Here is a 17,532-nt window from a genome sequence, read left to right as displayed (position 1 = left end):
TAGTACAGTAGTTTTTAATCATAGCATAATAATTTCCATCTTACACAAGGAAGGTGATTTCCCACTGCAGCTTAGCTTCTTTCCACTTGAATTTCCTGGGAGACAGGATGGTACAAGCATGATCAGATGGCTGAGGAACAAAACCCACCTTCCTCAGATACACTGACCCCATATTTTGACTTAATTTTGGTTCTGAGCGAAGCATACTGCTGGTGTCATAACTGCATACAAACTTGGAACAGAGCAGGGTAGTAGATTCTGCCACGGAAAAGTAGGACCATACAGAAAATGGGGCAGATGTAAACAGGAGACATCTAAACATTCTGGAAATTGGGAGGAAGCAAGCTGAGGTAGACACATAACAGTTTGCAACCTGAAAAAGAAAAGCAGGAGACCAAAGATGGCAGAAGAACAGCACAGAAAGCAGAAGACATCGTAAGGTCCAGCTTAAGGTATCCAAAGATGGAAAAGAACAAGCAGAACCTGCATTCCAATTGTGCAATGTCAGGACCTGAAAGAGTGAATGAGCTCTTATTTAAGCATATTGAAACCTGATCTCTTGGCAGCACAAGGGATTAGCAGCAGAAATCACCAGTATTAACGGCCACCTCAAAGTGGGACCTTCCTGAAAGTGTTTTACATCTTTCATGATGACAGAAGGAAAACCTAAGCTTGCTCACGAGACAGCTCCTGCTTCAGCTTATAAATTAACCTGGGACCAAATGCCCAATGACACATACACAGTATTAGCGACAGAAACCTCTTGCTTATAAGAAATAGTATTTTTCTCTAATTAAAAAGTAACCCAGCACATGATACAAAGGAGAAGATGATTACCTTAGAGACTAGCATAGTATTTGGAGTTGTTGTAGCAGTCATGGGATTCTCAGAAGTGACACTGCAAAGAACACTACTTCGGCATTGATTACTGTACACAGAAACACAGTATTCCATCATCCAAACCAGAAGTGGGTGCCTAGTTTAATAGCCAGAGGTCTCAGAATGATGATCGGTATTGCTATTTTGAGTAAAAGGTGAGATGCTGAATCCTTTGTCTTCAAAAGAAAGGACTGCATTTTAACAAGAAGGAAAAGGTTATTAAGCACTTCTCTATCTTGATTCCAAAGTCATCTCACAAAAATTTGAACTTAGTGATGACAAAACTTAGACATCTAGGCTTTTATTCAGTGGTTTTAAAAACAGCGTATAAAAACATTACACCAAAAACAGGAAGAAAACTTTGCTCTGGCACAGAGCATTGGGTCTCCTGACATCTTACCATGCAAAGCTTCTGACCCCCCATGTCTGTAGGTCAGCCTTTTGGTGGTGTTCACGGCTCCTTGTGGTGGTAGGCCCTAAGAGCATCTGTCCAACCTGACCAGCCTCAGACTGTGTAACTACTTAACTGTACCTCAAGTACACGCTTCTACAGATTGACTCAGATACAAGATGTTCTAAAACAAGCAAGGTGAAACTCATGATGCATTTTCAATACATTGCATTAAAGATGACCTGGGTAATTCTTAGGAGGTGAAAAAACCTGTCTCTCATTGACATACAATGGGCTAACCTTAGCACTAAGCCTTGGAGACTGAACACAAAAGGTGATGGAACTCAACTACGTACTCTCCCACTAGGCTGAAGAACAGTAAGGTGCTGCTGATCAGAAATGAAGGTACAGAAAGCTGCAGCCCAGTTACGGCTCATGTTGTACTCTGAGTCTTTACTTAGAGCCTGGATGTCATGTGGTGTTTAGAGGTGTTATAGACAGTGCACGGTGCCCATGAGCAGGTCCAGTCCCACCCAACAGAAGGTAGTTCCCTTGCCCCTCAGAATTCACTTCATTTTCTTGCAAGAACAAGTTTGGTGTCTTGCTCAGCATTATGTTACCTAAATCCTTTGCAAGCAGGAAATAAAATTTTGTACTCAATTACATTCACACTATCAGTAATACTGGCCCATAAGTACATCATCTCAAGCTATCTTAGACTGTAGCTGTGACATCTGGAAATACAGGCAGGCTGACTCATTAAAAAGGTACTTTCTACATCTGGATTTGCATGGAAGAGGATGCTAGTATAGTTCTAAATTTTTGAAAAGATCATTTTCTCAATGCTTTGAAGTTAAAAATAAAGAAACGTCTTTCCCTCAAAGTTTTCTCTAACCATGAACATTAGGAATTAAATTTGGTTCTAAACTAACTCTGATTTTATTTAAGAGCAGAATGAGTGAGGATTTCTATCTTTTTGAGCACTCAAAATAAATGCATTATACCAGTTCATCATATGGTAGCATGTGTTCCATAAACAAGGAAATACCATCAACTTCAGTGCATGTTTCAGTCAGGATCCCAGCTCATTTCCAACATAACAGAAGAGATTAAATTGTAAAAACTAATAATCAAAGACACTTTTATGAGTCCCAGTGCTCCAGTCTCTCCATGTTCTGTAACAACAACAGAAACCCACTTAGAGAATAATGATGTTCTCAATATTTTTTTCCTGTTGCTGCCATTTACACAGTCCTAAGGGTGCTGTCTGGGAAAATAACAAGAGCTACTACAGAACAGCTTGTTGTCGACACTGAACATCAGCCTAAGTGAAACAGAAATCAACATGAAGTGCACTTTACAAAGCCTATCTGCAGACCTCAGCTACATGCTTGATGGCAGAAATTCTTCAAGAAGCTGGAGACATTGCCACCTCCCTTCTCCTGGCTGCTCGTCGCTGCTCCCACGCTACCCCCTTCTCTCTGCAAACTAGATTGAGCCAGCAACTATTTAAGCAGGTGCTGTATCTCAGCAGATAACACTCTTGACTCTTTCTTCCTGTTATATGGATGATTGAGAAGTATTTTTAGGGACCACAGAAACAAGTGGATGGTGTCTTCTCTGCTAAAGAGCTTCCCATATGAATGGCAGGTGATCGCTTCCTTGGGCCAGGTAAGTCAGATAACTTCAAGTTGCATGAAATAACTCCTATGCAGAAATAAATATTTTGTTAGGCACATCATAAAATATCCATGTGGCAAATGATACTAGTGGCACCGGCTTGCTCTTCATCTTATTCAGAAGAATGGTTCCAGTACACACAAATAGCAGAATTGCACCACTATAAAAAATGGTACATCTGAGGAGAAAGACTCATTGTAGACTGCAGTTGACCCGTTAACCACACGTATTTAACAGCTACTATTTTACATGTGGTTTGTTTTTCTTTTTTTCCACTGAATGATGCATTGCCCTGTTATGAACATCACTTCAGTTTTCAGGCCTGTGGCTCTTTTGAGAATAGGTGAAAAGAGCTGCTTACTATCACCAGGGGTATGAGCACAAACTATTTCAGGAAGTGCTGGAAAAACAGAAGTCTGAATCCCATCCCACAGCTGTCTGTGCACCAAGGCAGTAATTTGTTGCACATGTCATAGCTGCTCTGATACTGTCTTTCCTTTTTCTTTGCTCTGACACTTTCAGAAGCTCTACATTAACCTTCAGGGGTCAGTTCACTTAATTAATGAGTTGGGCAAACCATTTCATCAATTTGCTTTCAATTGAGGAAATTACAAAAATAATCTCTGTGAATTCATGAGCCCTTCTGTGTTCCTTGTGTGAAATAGGTAATTTACGCTGCACTTACAAATTACAAGTTTGTTTAGGCATCTGATTGCTAAAACCCTGAGGGGGGGATGGATAAGCACGGGGGAGTAGAAGTGAGTTTATGAACATGAAAGATGCAGCATTTTCAAGGTCTTCTTTCACTGTCTGTTAAAACACAGCAATGTCAGGTCCCAGCATTTTTTCATTTGCAGCTCCACGTAGAAAAGCAATCAATCCCAACAAAGTTATGCATGCTAACAATTGGATGCTAACTTCAAAGCTCTTAAATCTGACGGGGAAACCATTTCTAGTCAGCATTAGCTTTCAGGCTTCACCCCGTACCTCATCCCTTATTAATCTATCTCTGGCAATGGACTGAGCTGCCCTTCCTGCCTCTGCTCCTCGAGATGGACTCCTTCCCTGCACGGCTGCATGTTAAATCCCTTTGCAGCTGTCTGTACCACATAGTGTTTATGTAGTTAGAATAAATTAAAGAAAAACAAGCAGCAAGACTCAAATGGTCCAGACAGAATTTAGACAGCACATTTCTAGAGAACAGTCTTGTTAAAAGAGTCACAGTTGGACATCTTATTTTCAGATAGTGCATTTTCCTCAAGATAGACTAAGGCATCATCTCTGAAGGGCAATACACGGATAACTCCTTCTGATTTGTCTCCAGGGGAACCAATATCTCTATTGACTGCAATATTTCCTTTTAAAATCCGTGCTTTCACTTTTCATCATCTAAGTGTTAGTTGTTTCCTCAGAGCTGCAAACAGTTTTGTTTGCATTTCATCTCCTTGATGCAATGCCTTAAACCATTCTTTCCAGTTTAACAGCACCATGCTATGAAGTGCTCTGCTTGTGCACCAAGTATACCCACAGACTTCAGATGAACTAAAACTGTAAATGTGTACATATAAAACCAACTTCTCTGGCATTTCCACTTCAGAGCTAGTCAGCGTATCTTTTCTTCTGGCACTCAGTTATAGTGAAATTAAGAGTTTCTAGACAATTATTCTCCATCACTGTAAGCAGTATAGCACCATATTAGATAAATCTATTCTCACTTCCTCCAGGCATGCTGTGCTTCACTACCTCTGGTACAAAGTAGTCTGTACAAAGTGAAACTGAGCATTGCCAGTAAACCTGGCTCACGCTTTTCTCAAAAAGTTTAAATGAAGATTATACATATAGAAATCCAAACCTGGACCTCACTTAAAGTATTTATGCAGAGGATCTTACAAGATCAACATTTTAAAAATACCCAAACTGATAAGCATATAATCTCAGTCAACGTTGGCCTACAACTGCTGGTTATAACAGCCTTTCTAGTATCTGAGATTCATGTAGCACAAGTTTTCTGCTGGTGTTGAAGTCATTTTGTATGACCTGGTTTATTTGATTTCCAGACAGATCCGTCTCCAAAATGTCATAACCTTTCATGTCTAAATATCAGGCCAGCTAAAGAATTTTCTCATGCAGGACCTGTCACCTCAAAGTTGTTGGACCACTGTCATACATATCCTCTATCAAGAAAGAAGAACAAAGGGCACACGTAAGTCTCACTTATTCATCTGTATAAAACAGGCTGTTACTGCCATATTACTGCCCAGCCAATCATAAGGCTGCATTAACACTCAGAGAATGTATTTTTTTAATTGCCCAACTAGATGACTGCTCTATCCAGCCATGCCTGGAGGACAATAGCATTCTTTTCTTCTCAAAATTGAATAGGGACAATCAACATACCTGGGAACAAAGACTGGGAGACAAAACAAGCTCCCTCACTTACCTCTCCCAATGACTAAATTAAATACAGTCTTTATGAATTACGAACTCAGAAGGCCTCTCCAAAGAGAAAAAGGCAGAGAATTCTCCCCAAACCAGTTGACAAAAACAGTATAAAAAAAAACTGTAACTGAAGTTTCACTGGAGATCTGGATCACAGACCATGGGCTTTTAGAAGGGTGAAACTAGAGGTAATTTGCAGAATATGCACCTACACACATTTTGCGTCTGAGTTATTTCTGCCTATTGGTCTAACATTTCTGCTGATTCTGCCTCACAACAAGTTACATTTAGTCTTAACAGATGATCTGCTCAAGTGTTTCTAAAGGGCTGGTACCAACCACAGAACCTAGAAGTCCCTGTTTTCAGGAAGGACAGTCATACAGAAACTGAAATCACTATTCTCAGGTGATTCAGTGGAATCCCAGGCACCCCACAGCTCATCCACTGATCAATTTCTGACCTTGTATTACCAGTTTGAGCTCTGTGCTGTCTGTTCCTACAGGAGAATGCTGTTAGCATTAACATTACCACTCATGGTAGCAGCCTTCTGAACCAAGTTTAGCATCCCTGCCCAAATTCCTGTATTGAACTCAGTGAGCACCAGAAGTTCCTCAGACAAAGCACATCCAACCCTTAATCAGCTTCCCTCAAAGTACTGACATGAACTTAGCTTAGCAGAGAAGATTGGGAAGGATTTTGAGAAAGACAAGCTTAAGCATGAGCTGAACTCAAAATTGAACAGCAAGACCAGAATTTACTTTTGAAGAATATTGCCTGATAATGCTGTATTACCTTTAGTTAGAGTGGCTTAAACAGGAGAATAGTAGCAGTTTTCTAAGATTGTCTTATATTGAGGAAAAAGGCACGACTGCTGTTCTCACAGTAATACCAGTGAAACTAGAATTACTAATGGGTTCCTAAAATCTACAGTCACTAAATACACACAAATACAATGTCTGAAAGCATTCTGACTTCAGTCTCCATCACTTTCCCATTTCTTACAAGTTGCTGAAAACAGTATTTCTCAAAATTTAAAAGCAACATTATAGCAGTCAGAAATAGATATGAGTCAGGAATACTCACTAACAAGAGGGAGTAAAAACAAAACAACCTTCAGTTACATTAAATACACAGCACATAAAAATTATCCAAGTTGGAATTGTCTGCCAGTTACACAGCTAAATTAAATAAGTAGATAACTGATACTAAGTTGAACTGCCATCTAAAGAACTATGAAATCATAGATGGCAGAAGTGAGATGAGGAGAAGGTGTGAAGATAACCCCGATTATGACTTGTTTCACTTGACCATTTGAACAGCTAATCCTTAGCTAACAGATCTGTTTTCAGAGATATCTCGTTTTTTATAAGGCTGAATTAGTTCTTGCCTAATGTTATATGCAGGATGTTTTTGATGTGGTCTCCAGCATGCAGGGTGGCAGCAGGTTGTTTTACTCTTTGCTTCAGATTAATGAATCTTTAATCACATTGATGGAGAAAGTTAATAGAAAAATTAATGAAAATACAACATCAGTGGCTCTGATGAGTAATGAATAACAATAAGAACAACAGATGCACTCTATTTGATGGCCCAATTTAAAATACTTCATGCCCAATTACAGGCACACTCATTTCCTATAATGCAGGCAGCTGGATAAGAAATAGATCATTTTTACTTCATGATGACTACAGAGAATACCTAAGGTCATAGCTGGAAGATTTAAAGAAAATATTTGCCATAGGACAAACGTATGACAAGGAACTCACTCTTCAGCTGGTACAAAAGGTTACATACAAAAAGAAAGTCCCAGGTAGCATTTCCTAAGAAAAATGTCATAAGTGAATCTTGTTTCCAAAACTACCAGAGCCAGAAGGGATGGTCCTTCAACTGCAATACCCATATGCAGATTTCCTGGCTAAGGGAGGCAGTGGCCCTTAAGAGCTACTTACTCCTTCCCCACTTTTTCTTGTTATCTGCAGGAGCAATGCCTGCCCCTGCTTCACCCTCACTGCTGCCATTGCTCCAAGGAAGTATTCCTCTAGAGAAGGGCCAACTAAAGGCCCTTTGTCCTTCATTCCTCTTTTGGATGGCTATTCCTCTTTCAGTAAGGCAGAGACATAACCCTACTTGATACAAGAAACCTCCAGGATCTTCATATTGTCTACACTCCCCAGAACCCCTCTGATTTAAATCACAGAAAAAATAAAATCAAACAAAAGTCAATAAAATAAGCATCCCAAAACAACTCCCTCATAGCAGTTTGGTCTGGATTTTTTTTTTTTTTTTAAGTTGGAATTTTAAAACCCTATGACAAATGTAACTGAAGTTAAAAACAGCAGCGTGTTCTCTAGTTTCCTGTTTCCAGAAAGCTGCCCAGGTTTTGGGAGCTTTTCTGTTGGTTTTAGTTCTTTTTGTTGTTGTTCTCTTTGTTTTTGCTAGGGGATATCTGAAGCTTTGTTTCTTTTCAGTCTAAAACTTCTCTCAACCCCTGACAAATTGGTACTTTTGAATGAGAAAACATTCTGCTGGGGAATCTCCAGTTGGCTGTACATGTGTGCCCTCACATGGCAGAAGTTAAAGTAGATAACCTGACAAAAAACAGAGTGCATTAAAATAAGCCTGCAAAACGACCAAGTTTCTGCATCTTAGTTTTGCACAGATTTGTACTGGGTCACCAATAGCAATCTGAGGGGTTACCATGAGGAAAGCCTTGGAACCCATCCTAACTGCCAACTGCCAGCTCTCTGCACAGGGCAGAAACACCTCAGAAACCAGTTTGAGTCATTAAACACACCTGAAAACCACTAAAGCATAGGGTCTGCTGTTCTGCTACACCAGCTGCCACCTTAATCAGTCTAGATGTGTGGAGTTATTAACCATTTATATGACTATTTTATCTATTCCATAATATTAGGAGAAGCTTTTTTCAGACTCACAAACTTGGAAATAGTAAATTTTAAAAGGGCTTAGTCAGAAATACGGTCTGACATTTATCACTAGGTTTCCTACAGGCACAGAAGGGGACATTAATGAAGTCCTGAAAGTAAGAAAATAAACAACTTCCACATAGCTCTGGTAGGGAGTCAGCAAGAGGAAAAAATCTTCAGACCACTGTTAATGAGAAATAACAATCAAAGGAGAACATGCTAGTTCTTTATAAGTCACCATTGCTAGGGCACTGTGAAGAATTACAACACACACTTGTGTTAATGTACACTGCTCCAAAAGTTAGGCCTCCTATTTATTCCCATAGAAACAGAAACAGATACTAAAATAACACCATTTGATAGAGAAAATGCTCAGATACAAAACACTATTTTTTTCCCCAATGCAGTCACCACCATTAGCTGTGCATTTTTGCTTGCAGTGAACAAGAGCCTGCATGCTGAGCTCAAAAACCTGTAGGAGCCCAGTTGTCCCAGTGTTTCACAGCTGCTATGATGATGTCATTGCTGAAATGCAATGCCCACTGCTTCATTGTGCACACATCTTCTGTTTGGTCTCCAGAAACATTCAGCTAGCATCAATGGATATCAGTGGGTGCCATTTTTTCCACATGAAGGAATTCAAAAACACACATTTGCTTCAGATGCATGTCTGTGTCAAATGCCATTTTGCCAGACTACCCCTCTGCTGCCGTCTGTCACACAGCAACATGTAACAAAATATTGTCGGGGAAGGTTCAACCCCTACTGCCATACCAACATCCACCTCTGACATCACACGCCAACTTACAAAAATAGGAGACATGACTATCAGCCCTCATACATTGCTGCACTGATAGGGTCTCCTCTTTAGCACTCATCATACAGAAATACAGACCTTCCAGGGTGGGCAAGCCTAGAAGCCCACCACAACTGCAGCGCATTTGCCACCCACACAGACACCAGCAGACTGCTGAAACTGATGGCTCTGCCTGGCAGCCAAGCTGAGGCAAAACAAATGGGAGCAGGCAGGAGCAGGGCTGTGTGAAGCACGAAGTTGAGTGTATAATAGCTCAAGGACTGAGGACAGTCCTGACCTGAAGATCAGGCTACATTTTAGCAATAATCTATACCGAGGTCTTTATGAGCTGTATTAAGATGACTAAAGGAGGGAAGATTCAGGTTGGACAGCAGGGGGAAGTTTTATGAGTGGTGAGGTGCTGGAACAGCTGCCCACAGAGGCTGTGGATGCCCCTGTGGAGGTGTTCAAGGCCAGGTTGGATGGGACCCTGGGCAGCCTGTTCTGGTATTAAATGGGAAGGTTGATGGCCCTGCATGTGGCAGCAGGGTTGGATCTTCATGATCCTTGAGAACCCTTCCAACCCAAGCCATTCTATGATTCTGTGATAATTCTACGACTGGGGAACCAGGAGACAAGACTAGGGGCCCAACTTTATGCAAATGCAGGAAACAGCTTCGGGTATACACGAACTTCATACTACTGTTGCTCTCAGTTTTTCCCCAGCATGCATGTTACCCATGTCACAGAGCTATCCAGATTGATACAGTACCCCCTTTTACTACAGTAGAAGAGCTTGTCTTTGTTGAATCAACACAAAAACTGATGCAAAACAATCACAAATCCTTATATACCAGAAACATGGGAGACAATAACAACTGGAATCAGCACTAACCAGCACCTAGTTCCAGCACTCCACTCAGCTCATTCTCATTCTTTCCTCCTGAAAAGTAGCCATGAGTTCTTGGAAGGATTGGTTACAGCCATCCCATCCCCACAGCTAATGGGTGTAATTAGCCCACAGCTGATACCAACTGTTGTGGGTGAACACAGCTGTCAGCTAAGCTTCACTCAGCCACTCACTCACTCTTAGCTCCCAAAAATGGTGGGAAGGAAAAAGAGAATGGGAAGAATTAAAGTTTAATAGATATAACAAAAATTGCATGCAAGTAAATTAAAATAAAGGACCCTCTCAATACTTCCCACCAGCAGGCAGGTTTCCTGAAAAATGGCTCATCACATAGAATTCTTCCTTGGGAAGACAAATGCCATAATCCTGAACAACCCCCTCCTCCTCTTTACCCCCAGGTTTTATTGCTGAGCTCAACATTATGTGGTATGGGATTTCTGTTTGGAGTCATCTGTTCTGCTGTGTCCTTGGCAGCTTCTTGCTGGTGGGGTATTGTGAGATACAGAGAAACCTGGACACTGTCTAGCACTGCTCAGCAACAGGGAAATCATCAGTGAATTACCTGCACTGCTTTGGTCACAGATCCAAAGCATAGCATTACACAGGTTAGTATAAATAACTCCAGCCAAAACCAGTGCAGTAATGAAGCCAGAACTTAATCAGAGAGAATCAAGCCCAAGTCTCCTTAAAATAACTGGGAAAAGGATGTCAGTGGAATAGAGATTTTGTGCCTGGACTTTATCTGTAGGATATATCTGATGAGTTTTAGTTCATGAGCAACAAGCATGCCAATAGGAAAAGATGCCTGTCAAGCTCGTTCTAGTTTTGAAGAACTCCTGTAAGATTGGGGCAGGAGCGTAGGGATACCAAAACATCTGCCTAAAGTTAAGTCTCTGTTCCTTTCTGCATCCCTTAGCTGAAAAGCTTGTGTAGCAGAAAATGCTCAGGAAACAGCAGGATGCTGCACACAGATCAATTCTCAGCTTGGCAAAGTCATTGTGGACAAACAAAAATTCACAGCAGGCACAGATCTGACATGCTTTCCTAGACTTAAACTCCTCAGCGCTGTTCAAATGGTGTCTTTGAGAAGTCTGACCCTTAGCTATGAAACACAGTCAGGAAGTGAGAGCTATGGATTAACCGTGTTGCTGTAGAGGTTCCACCATTCACGTGGTACCCAAATCTCTTTTTCTACAGTAACTTCAGAAAGTCTTGCCAGATGGTGTGATATCAGGTCTCATAGCACCGCATGGGCATGGCTCCATACCACAGCATCACATTTTAAGGGCCATTTATGACCTTGTTTCCATATCAAAACTTGGTTTTCTCTGAAAGAGAGGTTTCCTCAGAGCATGAGCAAAATCTAGCTTTTGTGTAGATGGGGCCAACTCCACTGGCTTAAAGTACAGTCACACACCCACCTAGATGAGATTCTCTCTTCTACCAGCATAAGTACCTATTGCCTCTCTGCCAAAATCTGCCATGCTCTAGCTATACCTGGCTAAAATGCTCAGTCCTGCCACTCAAAATAATTATCATCTGCTGATTTATACTGCAATTATCTTTCTCTATAGGAGCATATCTTGCTTTGGCTTGCTTCTGTTTCATGTGAAGAGGAGAAAGCGAACCTACAATTTACATCAGGCTGCATTTAGGCAGAAGTACAAGCTCTCAGGAGAGTCCCTTTCCAACTAAGGACATTTACATCCTGCTTCCTGCATGCTGTACCTTAACATACTTGCTAAGCCATGTACACTTCAAATGTATTTCAGATTGCTGCTTCAGCAAGAAGCAGCCTTCTTGCCTGCTTGCTCTGAGCTGGAGCTTGATGCTAGCAGGTCTGGGTTCTGCAATGCTTTGAGTTACACCAGACATGTCCAACCTGAGACCCACAGGCAACAACACAACTCAGCACAGCTTGCAAGGCAGCTCACCCCCTACCCTGTGCCATCATGGTGGTAGCTCAACCTCAGGCTCCTTCCCTTCACTCATGCTGCCACATCTGATACCTTCATAAAGACAGGAACTAAAAAAAAGTCTGTCTCTCAGCAAAAGCTCTTAAAAAAAGCCAAAACTCAAACACGCTCTACCATACAAACTAGTTAAGTGATAGCAAACCTGACTGCAAAAACACCAAAACCACTTACTGATGGTGAGTTTATTTGGCAGTGTTTGGGAAGTATAGCAGATATAATGCATCCTTGTGGCAATTGAGCAGACCAACACAATAGGAAGATCTGCACAATAAAAAGGTGCTATAAGGAAAAAGACTGCTTACCCATATAGAAGATTCCAGATTCTACAGACAAAAGCTCCACCAGCAAGAGACCCTTCCCCTGTGGCAGTCAGCCCTTAAATGGGGTCTAGGAGAGGTGCAGCCAGGCTCCACCCCTTTGGTCACAGCTGAATCGCCTTCACCTGTGCTCCATAGCTGACTGAGTGCTTGCCTCAGGTGAGCAATCAGTGGTTCGGGCTGTGACTCAACAGTTCCCATACAGTCCAGTTAAAAAAATGGATTTTTCTTCTCACCAGATTGTAGTCAGGTGAACTGAAGCAACAAAAAAATCTATTGAAAGAAATTTGGAGAGTAGAGCTGCTAATTTCAAATGCTATGCTTTGGCGATAGGTGAAAGTAGTGATGCTACAGACATGGCTTAACTTGCCATTTTCATTAGAGGCATTGATAACAAATATAATGTTGCTGAAGAAATGGCTGCTGTGGTGCCACTGGAAGACACAACTAAATCTCTTGATATGTATAAAGTGGTAAAAATTACATTAAAGCAGTTTTCTTTAGCCCTTCTCAACACACCTGGTATAGCTACTGATAGTTACTGGATGATCGTAGAGCTGGTGATTCTGTGATTCTATGGTGCCCCAGTGATGGTTGGTAAAAAAGAGGAACTTATAAAATTAATAGGAGATGATGCAATTGCTACTGGCAGCTCACGTTTGATGAAATAGCACTGCATCATACATCCAGAAAAATAATGTGTGAAAGCCATAAAAATGGATAATGCCATGCAAATCATCATCAGAGCTGAGAATTTTGTGAAGTCCAATGAATTGAATCATTGCCAGTTCCAGGAGTTCCTTAAAAGTGTGCGTGCTGGTAATAAGAACATCACTTACTTTTTGGAAGGAAGGTGGCTGAGTCAGGGTCAAGTGCTAAAAAGATTTTATGATTTGAGAAATGAAACCAAGTCATTTACAGAATCAAAAAGAAAATTTGTGCCAGAAGTTGATGATAAGTGCTCACAGTTTTAGAATTTTTGGTGGATTTGACCACTCATATAGATGAGTTAAACATGTGTCTTCTAGGTGAAAATCAACTTATCTGTGCTATGTTTGAAGCTGTAACAGAGTTCAAAATGAAACTTAAAGTATGGCAAACTCAAGTAATGGCAAATAATTTCATGCATTTTGATGTGTTGGCTAAACACAGCCCTATGAACAGTGAAAAACTTGCAGCTGTGCTTTCAGTTTTGATAAAGGAATTTGAGAATAGATTTCAAGATTTCAAAATATATATATTTTTTTTTTGTATATCCCCAACTCCTTTTTCAGTACGAACAAATACACTGCCTGCACATTTTCACATGCAATGTGTAGACTTGCAATCAGATATTCAACTCAAAAACATTTTATCATGTCTCTTCACCAGCCTTCTGTAAGATCTATTTTAGCAGAGAAAGATATCCCATGTTTCACAACCATGCCTTATTCCTGTCCTTGCTTTCTGGCAGTACATCTGTTTGTGAACAACTGCTTCAAGGCTGATTCACAGAAAGAGTAATATTTCAATAAAAACCTGTGATGAATACCTTGAGAGCTCACTGAAAATTGCAACCACTTGCACTGAACCAGAGACTGATGCTGTAGTTTCACAAAAACAAGGTCAAATATCCCACTAGCCTTATGTATTTGATGCTGTTTTTTAACTTTCAATAAAAAATATATTAAAAAATGTTTTGTCACTAAACAATAAAATACATTAACTCAGTTATGTATTTTATATGCAGCCCAAGACAATTTCTCTTCTCTCAGTGCAGCTCGGGCAAGCCAAAAGGTTGGACACCCATGAGTTACATGAACCCCTTGAGAATTAGTCAGAAATGGTTCCAAAGAGGCTGCTACATTGCTTGAAAGAAGAAATATGGAGTTCCAGGAAGCACATACTGTTTATAGATGCCTCCACAGTGCATTCTTAAAAGAAGTGAGGAGCCACATCTGGCTTAAACAGAATCACAGAATCACAGGGGCTGGAAGGGACCTCTGGAGATCATCTAGTCCAACCCTCCTGCTAAAACAGGTTCCCTACAGGAAAGCATCCAGGCAGATTCTGAATATGGCCAGAGAAGGAGACTCCGCTTCTCTGGGCAGCCTGTTCCAGTGCTCTGTCACTCTCACAACAGAGTTCTTCCTCACGTTCAGATGGATCTTCCTGCGTTCCAGTTTTTGTTCACTGCCTCTTGTCCTGTCACTGCACACCACTAAAAAGAGCCTGACCCCATCCATTTGACTCCTTTAACTTTAGATATTTATAAACAGTGCTGAGATCCCTTTTCAGCCTTCTCTTCTTCAGGCTGACAGTCCCAGCTCTTTCCTTATAAGTGAGGTGCTCCAGGCCCCTCATCCTCTTTGTGGCCATCCACCAGACTCTTTCTAGAAGTTCCCTGCCTTTCTTGAACTGCGGAGCCCAGAACTGGATACAGTACTTAACGTGTGCTCTCACCAGAGCAGAGTAGTGTGGGAGGATCATCTCTCTCAACCTGCTTTTTAATGTGCTCCAGGATACAGAGCCAGGCTCACCAGCACCTTGCAAACATGCGTGGCCCTTTGGTGACTTAGAAAACACAGTTGGCACACACAGAAAGCTGACAAGCTGTTGAGCAGAACTTCTCCTCTTCCTCTCTGTTCACTAAAACACTGTTGAAAATGGAAGAAAAGGAATAAGCACGGGGGAGACATGCTTGAAATTGGACAAGCCCAGGGTGTGCCTTGAAGACTTCACAGTACCAGACAGAGATACTTAACATCATGTTAATACTCAGACTCATACCCTAATGAAAAGCCATAAGACATTATTTATTCATTCTAAACTAATTTGCTTCTGTGACGGTGAGACTGGACTACAGCTCCAGCAGAATCTTACTTTTCTCAAGTTGGTTTCACGGGAACGCTCCCCCAGTTGTAATGAGCTGCCTGTCTTCTGCCACTACAATCCAGTGAGAGAAGTAAGACCAGCTGAGAAATACTTTATACTTTGATCTGTCTCAACAAATCAGTTCAACAGCTCTAAAACAGAAACCCCAGGGAGAGGGAAGGGGAAGAGAAGTTCAAGCAGGGAAGTTTTAAATCTGTGTTTGATTTGTTTCAGCAGAGCTGTGGTAGTTAAAGAGTAGGAAAAAACATAGGATTTGTCCACCTTTTTTGAGCTTTCTTGGCTCTCCCAGGCTCTGCTGCACTCCAAACTTCGGACAACTTATCTTTGTTATTGGTGATAACAAAAAGAACAAGCACGTATATTTATATATAAAAGCCCATGGCATTTGAAAAGTCAGGTTCTATAACATGGCAGAGCTGGATTTCTCCTATTGCCAATTTATCATTAGCCCTGTTAACTACTACTTAGGAAAAAGAAAAATTAATTGAACTAAAATATACATTAAGAAAAGGCAGAGGGGGAACCACAAATCTTGCTTCTTGCCTTTGAAGTTAAGCTGCTCTGAATGAACAAGGCATGAATCCTACCTAAGGGATTTATCCTGCACCTTCCTTTTCAACACTTGCTGTGAAGAATTCATTGCAGTCTTGAGCACTGCCATACTGATGTCTCCTAGCTTTAAGATCAGCTTCAGAGAGAATATTTGTATTTTTCTTGCATTTCTTGCTGTTGTTTTTTTTGTTGCTTGATAATCTGCTGCATGATCTTGGTCAAAGCTGTTCTCCCAAGTGAGTCCACCTGCTAAGAGCTGATGAAAATACCCTCCTTGCACAGGGAATGCACTGTGAAACACCTGGGAAATTCATTAGCAGGAATGTGGTGCTACTGAACAGCATTTTCCTACACGATCAGCAGTTCCCTGGAAAGAGGGTAGAAATGTTAAAATTTTCAGAAGCAAAGGAGAGAGATTTAAAAAAAAAAAAAGCAGATTTCAGTCACAAAGCTCCACAATACCAACTCCCAAAACTATCCTAATTTTCCTATGTATCAGTGCCACTACAGCTATTTCTAGATACTAGTATGTGTTAGAAGCTAAATCAGTGCACACAGAAGGGCACAGGTGTGCAAAGCAGTGATATCTCAACGAAGGCTCACAGCTGTAGCTCACACTCACATTACTCTGTATGAAAGAAGGAGTTACAAGGGCTTTGTACGTCAGAGGGCAGTGTTGCTGCCCATCTATGTTTTATAAAGGATTGCTTGGATGCAACACACAAGTGGAACACTCAAAGGGACGTGCCAATTAAAATCATGTTAAAATCATGTTTGGTATCTAGTGTCTCATAATCAAAAGCATACTAGCTAACCTGAGTGCCAGCAGCATGTAGGATAATTATAGTAAGGGAAAATATATTTTCCTGTGCATAGGCTGTTTTTGTACTTTTAACACCACATTCCATTTCCAAGATCATTTAGCTATGAAAACTGTTGTAAAGAAAAAAAAAAATCAGTTTGAGAAATAGTGAATTTCAAGTCTACACAATTCAGAGCAAAGTTCGGAGATGGTGACAAAGCTTCAAGTATAACTTTTCCCCACCCCTGATTTGGATGGTGCTCCTTGGCAGCTGAGAAAGGACGCGTGAGAAGGAGGAAATAAATAAAAATGAATGAATAAATTAAAGGCATTCTGAAGCAATACTCAATGAGCTAATTATTTACACTTGCCCTTGCTGGCATTATCATACATGCGCTGATAGCAGAGACATTAGAAAACTGGAACATAACATGATTTTAATTATCTGGTTTTTCAGAAGGACTTAATGTCAGGCTAATGCAACTTCCATATGTGCCCAGTCTATTTCTATAGCAACAGGATGGAAATGAAAAAATGCTGCTAGGGCACACTGTAGCACCCAGTGCATTAAGCACAGGTATGTGCTGATGCTGCCCACCCCTGGCTTGCAGTCCACTAAGTGTCAAGTGTTGCAGCAGGCTGCTGTGTGGCATGCCTGCTGTGCTGGGACCACAAGCCTTGCAGGTGCCAGGCTGGCTCAGTCTGCACAAGTGACCAGAAGGCCACATCACTGCATGTCTGGGGTGTCGGCATCAGGCACTATTTGCAAATGAAGTGTGGATGTGACTGTAGCTGACAGACAGGAATGCGCATCTGTCAGTGCAGTTGGGCCTGCCAGTGACATTCACAACTAGCTGAAAGCCACTGACAACACAGGGCTCTGCTCTCAGGTTTGGGACTTCAGCATGGGGTGGCACGGGCCCTAAATGCTCTTACAGGCTGCCAGACAGCATATCCCTATGGAACAGGCTTGCCAAGGTGCCAGGCAC

General features: G+C 41.3%; 1 protein-coding gene across 2 annotated transcripts in view; it reads right to left on the bottom strand.

Moving 5' to 3' along the window:
• STAC (SH3 and cysteine rich domain) overlaps positions 1-12,339 on the bottom strand; it is a 253,811-nt gene extending 241,472 nt beyond the window's left edge. Inside the window, exon 1 of one of the 2 annotated variants that reach the window (XM_048950686.1) lies at positions 12,301-12,339. The gene's annotated coding sequence lies outside the window, so the exon portion shown is untranslated. The remainder of the gene's footprint in view (positions 1-12,300) is intronic. The other variant, XM_048950687.1, reaches the window with a different exon arrangement.
• Positions 12,340-17,532: the final 5,193 nt, after the last annotated feature.

Source organism: Lagopus muta, chromosome 7, assembly GCF_023343835.1.
Source record: "Lagopus muta isolate bLagMut1 chromosome 7, bLagMut1 primary, whole genome shotgun sequence".
Lineage (NCBI taxonomy): Eukaryota > Metazoa > Chordata > Aves > Galliformes > Phasianidae > Lagopus > Lagopus muta.
Note: the sequence above shows the minus strand (reverse complement) of the source record. Positions and strands in the feature narration are given on the sequence as shown.